The 6,360-nt window shown below is 45.3% G+C and overlaps 1 protein-coding gene across 1 annotated transcript in view; it reads right to left on the reverse strand.

Annotated features, from left to right (window-relative positions):
• RGS12 (regulator of G protein signaling 12) overlaps nt 1-3,049 on the reverse strand; it is a 442,017-nt gene extending 438,968 nt beyond the window's left edge. The window contains exon 1 of the mRNA XM_069203485.1: nt 2,459-3,049. The gene's annotated coding sequence lies outside the window, so the exon portion shown is untranslated. The remainder of the gene's footprint in view (nt 1-2,458) is intronic.
• Nucleotides 3,050-6,360: the final 3,311 nt, after the last annotated feature.

A 6,360-nucleotide genomic window follows, 5' to 3' on the forward strand; every position in this document is an offset into this window, starting at 1 on the left:
CACTCTCCCCATGGGGCCAGCAACATGTCTCGAGTGTGGCAGGCTGCTAAAACCAGTCAGCCTACAACGGTAGTTGGTTAAGGTTTCAGGGGGCACCTCTAAGGTGCCCTCTGGGGTGTATTTCACAATAAAATGTACACTGGCATCAGTGTGCATTTATTGTGCTGAGAAGTTTGATACCAAACTTCCCAGTTTTCAGTGTAGCCATTATGGTGCTGTGGAGTTCGTGTTTGACAGACTCCAAGACCATATACTCTTATGGCTACCCTGCACTTACAATGTCTAAGGTTTGGCTTAGACACTGTAGGGGCACAGTGCTCATGCACTGATGCCCTCACCCATGGTATAGTGCACCCTGCCTTAGGGCTATAAGGCCTGCTAGAGGGGTGACTTATCTATACTGCATAGGCAGTGTGAGGTTGGCATGGCACCCTGAGGGGAGTGCCATGTCGACTTACTCGTTTTGTCCTCACCAGCACCCACAAGCTGGCAAGCAGTGTGTCTGTGCTGAGTGAGGGGTCCCCAGGGTGGCATAAGATATGCTGCAGCCCTTAGAGACCTTCCCTGGCATCAGGGCCCTTGGTACCAGGGGTACCAGTTACAAGGGACTTACCTGGATGCCAGGGTGTGCCAATTGTGTAAAACAAAAGTACAGGTTAGGGAATGAACACTGGTGCTTGGGCCTGGTTAACAGGCCTCAGCACACTTTCAATTCAAAACATAGCATCAGCAAAGGCAAAAAGTCAGGGGGTAACCATGCCAAGGAGGCATTTCCTTACACCCGTTTTATGGGTTTAATATGGAATCCAGTACACCCGACGGAAATACATAAATTTAATATGGCCTAGTTCGCCGAAATCACCGACAGCCTTGTGGCCCTTATGGCTTCCATTCGTCATCGTCAATTAACCTGGTTTCTTAAGTAGATTACTGTCATTATCTACAGCAAACTGATTTCATTTGGAAGCGGCGAGCCAGTCCCTGGCAAAAATACATTCAAAACTGGATGAAGCAAAGTTGTGTGCTGGTTCTGATACTGTTCAGCGTGATGACCAGTATCAGAACCAGCGCATACCTTTGACTAAAAGCCTAGGTTGAAATATATATATATATATATATATATATATATATATATATATATAGGTTTCCACCAAGCGTCCTAAGTAGGCACGTTAATACACTAACGGGCACAGGCGATCTGGTCATATATTTGAGCAAAGCGGTGATTTTTAGAGACAAGCTGGTGCTCTCTCAGATTATTTGCCAAGCTAAAAAGTCAGTATATAAAAAAAAAAAAAACAGATCATGCCATTTGGTCTCAATCAGGTTTCTCAGGCACGGTGGATCAACAGACACAAACTTGCCATAGATTATTCACATTCAGATCTGGGTAGCATTGTCGTTAACACCTACATGGTCTGAACAACTTTAGCACGGTAGAATGCAAGCCGAGAGTACAAGCAGTATAATACAGCATATAGGGGTAACTTTTGGAATAAGATACAGAGGAGTAGAATTGTTATTACATCGCCGTGTAGATGTCTAATAGATGAAACTGGACCACACATGCTAGAAAAATGCTTGAAGTTAACACTTTCACCCTCGCAAAAGGAAGTTATGTTGGCTATGAGCTTTGTAATGAATCTCTTTCAATCTAACGACCTGGCAGAAGTATTCATAGCAAAGTTTGTTTCATCTTAACTACAAAACTAAAAGTTCAAGACAGTTACTAGTGAATGTTTCAGACTTCTGTTGAAATTGGCAAGCTTGGTGTCAGGAAAGAGAAACAAAAATGTGGGTGCTCCGTTGCAAGTGAGAAACAGGTAATTCATGAAACGATGGCACAAACCTGACTGAACTACAGATGGTCGTAATGGTTGGTATTAAATACAACTTGGATTGTGCGGGAGGGGGCCTGGGGTTCCCATACATTTAAAAAAGAATTTAAAAAAATAAACAAGCAAGAGACGGATATTTATTTAAAGTACATCTTCTGCTAACTTGACATGTCATAAGCTATTTAAAAATAATTCTGCCAATTAAATTCACTAATGTGAGGCGTAAGGGTAGCACAAATTATAGCGAAAGATCGAGGTATAGGTGATTTACACGATCACTGCGTTAGAACTCCTGCATAAAAGGGAAAACAAATATGGTCTATGACTATAAGAAAAACAATACACTGAAGGTCAAACGTCTCTTAGAAAACAAAATGAACAACGTCTTTCAGTGTTTTATTTTTACAATCATTTTTTTAGAGAAAAACATCTGAATCAGTAGAAAAGTTAAGCATTCTTTGTAACTTTCTAAAATTGTAATGGCTGTAACGGAGCATAAAAAGAATCTTTAACTGGGGCAATAATATGGACTCACTCATAATGGGTAAGGGGACAGTACTACACAGAAGCCCCCCGGAACAAAGAAGTACAGTTATTATTATTTTTTTTTACATACTTACAATTTGAGGCACAATGAGGCAAGCTGTTTTTCCCCATTATCACGCGATTTGTTTTGTAAAACTTGTCGTTCTAATTCAACACGTTGATATTATAGATCTTTTAACTTCTTTTCCTAAGACGATTTCTTCCCATCTCTTTGCGGGAACGAAGCCCTTTAATAACAACTTCCAGAAGCCAATGAACAAAGACGCGAAGCAAAATATTCTTCCGGAGGTCCCACAAGACAATCTACTTTTGTCAAGCATACAACTTGACGAAAATATCGACCAAAGTCCGACCATACTTTACTTCCAAGCCGGGAGTCTGGACCTTCTTAACTTCTACAGCAGTTGAGTTGGGCTGGGGAATGCCATCTCTCCAAGTAACCAAGTTCCCTCAGGCAGAAACCAACAATGTCCACAGTACTAATGTAGAGTTGCTGCAGCTCCTTTTAACTACGGTGACCGGTTACTCTCTCCTTACTCACAAGAACCGCCTATAACTTTAGCCTAACGACCGTTGTTGTTGATCTTTTAACGGACGTCATTTGGCCGTAATTTTAGCCCTTCCGGGTAGCCAACTCACCAATCCCACAGATGAGCATATTGAGGGAGTCGTCTGCAAGTGGGATGTACTGCCAATGGGTAAGGCGACCTAGACCTGTAACAGAGGAAGCCCCTCACCCAATCCTAGTGCGCAGCACATAATTCTGAAGCGCTGATTGGCTTTGGAGTCCACGCTTTGCCTTCGTCGGGTAGTCATCGACCGTTGGCGGGCAGTGCCACTCAGTTTGAAGCGGTACGAGAATTGGATGGACGTCTTTCTGTAGTTGCGGACCGGCCGGTAGCGATCTGTCTCCGTCAAGGCAGAGCAGACCTGGCCAGGTTTCTACCGCCTGCCGTTCTGTGTAGGAACTAGGGAGAGAGTGAGGAAGGGAGGGAGTGCGCTTCCTCCCAGGTGGGTTTACAGCGGGTGGTCAGTGAGCAAAGGTTGTACCTCGTCGTGGCCCAGCGGCGGTTGGTGTGTTCTCGAGCTGCAGGTGTCGCGCGCCTGACCAGGCAGGCCCTGTTGGCTGTTCCCCTTCTTAGGGCTCAGCCGGCTAGTAACTTCAATGTAGCTTGCAGCCGGACCACCAGGATTCGGCGCGACGTGTGAAGTGCTCGTAATTTAAAACTTTTTCCGGGAACCCATTAAATTACGGGTGAAAGCGTAACTATGGAAAGGGATTGGACCAGTGCTTTAAATTTGCCGGTACTGAGTACCGGCACGTTTTATTTTTGGGAAGGAGAGTACCTGCACTTCTCATGAAAAACGTAATATTTTTAATTAGAGAGTACTAGTGTTAACGCGTCCCTTTATGGTAATTTATTTGCATCCTTTTTTTCCAACATCCTAGGGATTCTAGAGGTACCCAGACTTTGTGGGTTCCCCAGAAGGAGGCCAAGAAATTAACCAAAATACAGTAACAATTTCGTTTTTTTTTTTTTTTTTTAAATGGGAAAAAGGGGCTGCAGAAGAAGGCTTGTGTTTTTTCCCCTGAAAATGGCATCAACAAAGGGTTTGCGGTGCTAAAATCACCAGTTTCCCAGCTTTCAGGAACAGGCAGACTTGAATCAGAAAACCCAATTTTGCCATTTTACTGGGACATACCCCATTTTTACGATTTTTTTTGTGCTTTCAGCCTCCTTCCATGGGCATGAAACCAATGCTGGATCCCAGAAACCGAAACATTTCTGAAAAGTTGAAAAAATTCTGAATTCAGCAAGGGGTAATTTGTGTAGATCCTACAAGGGTTTCCTACAGAAAATAACAACTGAAAAAAAAAAAATTGAAATTGAGTTGAAAAAATATGCAATTTTTCTCTACGTTTTACTCTGTAACTTTTTCATGCAATGTCAGATTTTTTAAAGCAATATACCGTTACGTCTGCTGGACTCTTCTGGTTGCGGGAATATATAGGGCTTGTAGTTTCATCAAGAACTCTAGGTACCCAGAGCCAATAAATGACCTGCACCCTGCCTTGGGTTTTCATTCTATACCGGGTATACAGCAATTCATTTGCTGAAATATAAAGAGTAAAAAATAGCTATCAAGAAAACCTTTGTATTTCCAAAATGGGCACAAGATAAGGGGTTGAGGAGCAGTGGTTATTTGCACATCTCTGAATTCCGGGGTGCCCATACTAGCATGTGAATTACAGGGCATTTCTCAAATAGACGTCTTTTTTACACACTCTTATATTTAGAAGGAAAAAATGTAGAGAAAGACAAGGGGCAATAACAGTTGTTTTGCTATTCTATGTTCCCCCAAGTCTCCCGATAAAAATGATACCTCACTTGTGTGGGTAGGCCTAGCGCCCGCGACAGGAAATGCCCCAAAAGACAACGTGGCCACATCCCATTTTTTTTTACAGAAAACAGGTGTTTTTTGCAAAGTGCCTACCTGTAGGTTTTGGCCTCTAGCTCAGCCGGCCCCGGGGGGGCAGAAATGGCCTAAAATAAATTTACCCCCCTCCCCGGGGAGCGACCCTTGCCTACGGGGTCGCTCCCCTTGCGTGATGGTGCAAAAAAAAAAAGATTTCCAGTGACTAGTGGTTTCTGCCCCCCTTGGGGGGAGATTCACCTAAAATTGGCCGATTTGCCCCCAAGGGGGGCAGAAATGGTCTAAATACAATTTGCCCCTCCAGGGGAGCGACCCTTGCCTAAGGGGTCGCTCCCCATCTCTAAAAAACAAACAAACAAAAAATTAGCCCTGGCGCCTAGAGGTTTCTGCCCCCCCGGGGGCATATCGCTTAATAACAATAGGCCGATCAGATCCCTGGTGCCTAGTGGTTTCTGCCCCCCTTGGGGGCAGATTGACCTAAAATCTGCCGATCTGCCCCCAAAGTGGGCAGAAATGGCCTAAATACAATTTGCCCCTCCAGGGAAGCGACCCTTGCCTAAGGGGTCACTCCCCATCTGTAAAACAACACAAATCCCCGGTGCCTAGTGGTTGCTGCCCCCCTTGGGGGCAGATCGGCCTAATTAAAATAGGCTGATCTGCCCCCCTGGGGGGCAGAAATGGCCTAAAATAAATTTGTCCCCCAGGGGAACGACCCTTGCCTAAGGGGTCGCTCCCCTTACGTGAAATTCATGAACAAAAAAAAACTCCCTGGTGTCTAGTGGTTTCTGCCCCCCTTGGGGGCAGATTGGCCTCATAAAAATAGGCCAGTCTGCCCCCAAGGGGGGGCAGAAATGGCCTAAATATAATTTACCCCCTATGGGAGCGACCTTTGCCTAAGGGGTCGCTTCCCACACCTAAAACAAAAAACGAAACAAATCAATTGCCAGTGGCTGAGATTAATTCAAGGGAGGCAGAGAAGGCCTTCAAAAAAAATGCCCCCTCCCCTGGGAGCGACCCTTTCCCAAGGGGTCGCTCCCTTATGTCCATTTCATTTTTGAAATAAAATCCCTGGTGTCTAGTGGGCGTTTTGACAGCCAGATTGCTTTCAATCCGGCTGCCAAAACGCAGAGAGAAATACATTTCCTTCCCTTTGAAGCCTCTCTCGGCCTCCCCCACATGATCGGAAGAGAAATGCAAAGCATTTCTCTTCCCAATCAGCGCGCGCTGACATCACAGGGGGGGTGGGGGGGTAGGGCTTTCCCTTCCATCCCTGACTTGGGGGGGTGGGGGGGAACCCGCACAGAGGGAGCGCTAGCGCTCCTTCTGGGCTGTGTGCCCAGGATGTAATGGTTACGTCCTGGGCACAGCAGCACTGTGCCGCAGGACGTAACCATTACGTCCGTGGCACAGAACGGGTTATGGCAAGAATCACAAACATCAAGACTTAACACAGCGTGAACAGAGATCAACTTTAGCAGAGTGTCATCAATGCGTCGGTTCAACAGAACATAGATTCAGTCATTTGTCTATTTGCGTCAGT

This window comes from Pleurodeles waltl, chromosome 1_2 (genome assembly GCF_031143425.1).
Source record: "Pleurodeles waltl isolate 20211129_DDA chromosome 1_2, aPleWal1.hap1.20221129, whole genome shotgun sequence".
In the NCBI taxonomy this organism is placed as follows: domain Eukaryota; kingdom Metazoa; phylum Chordata; class Amphibia; order Caudata; family Salamandridae; genus Pleurodeles; species Pleurodeles waltl.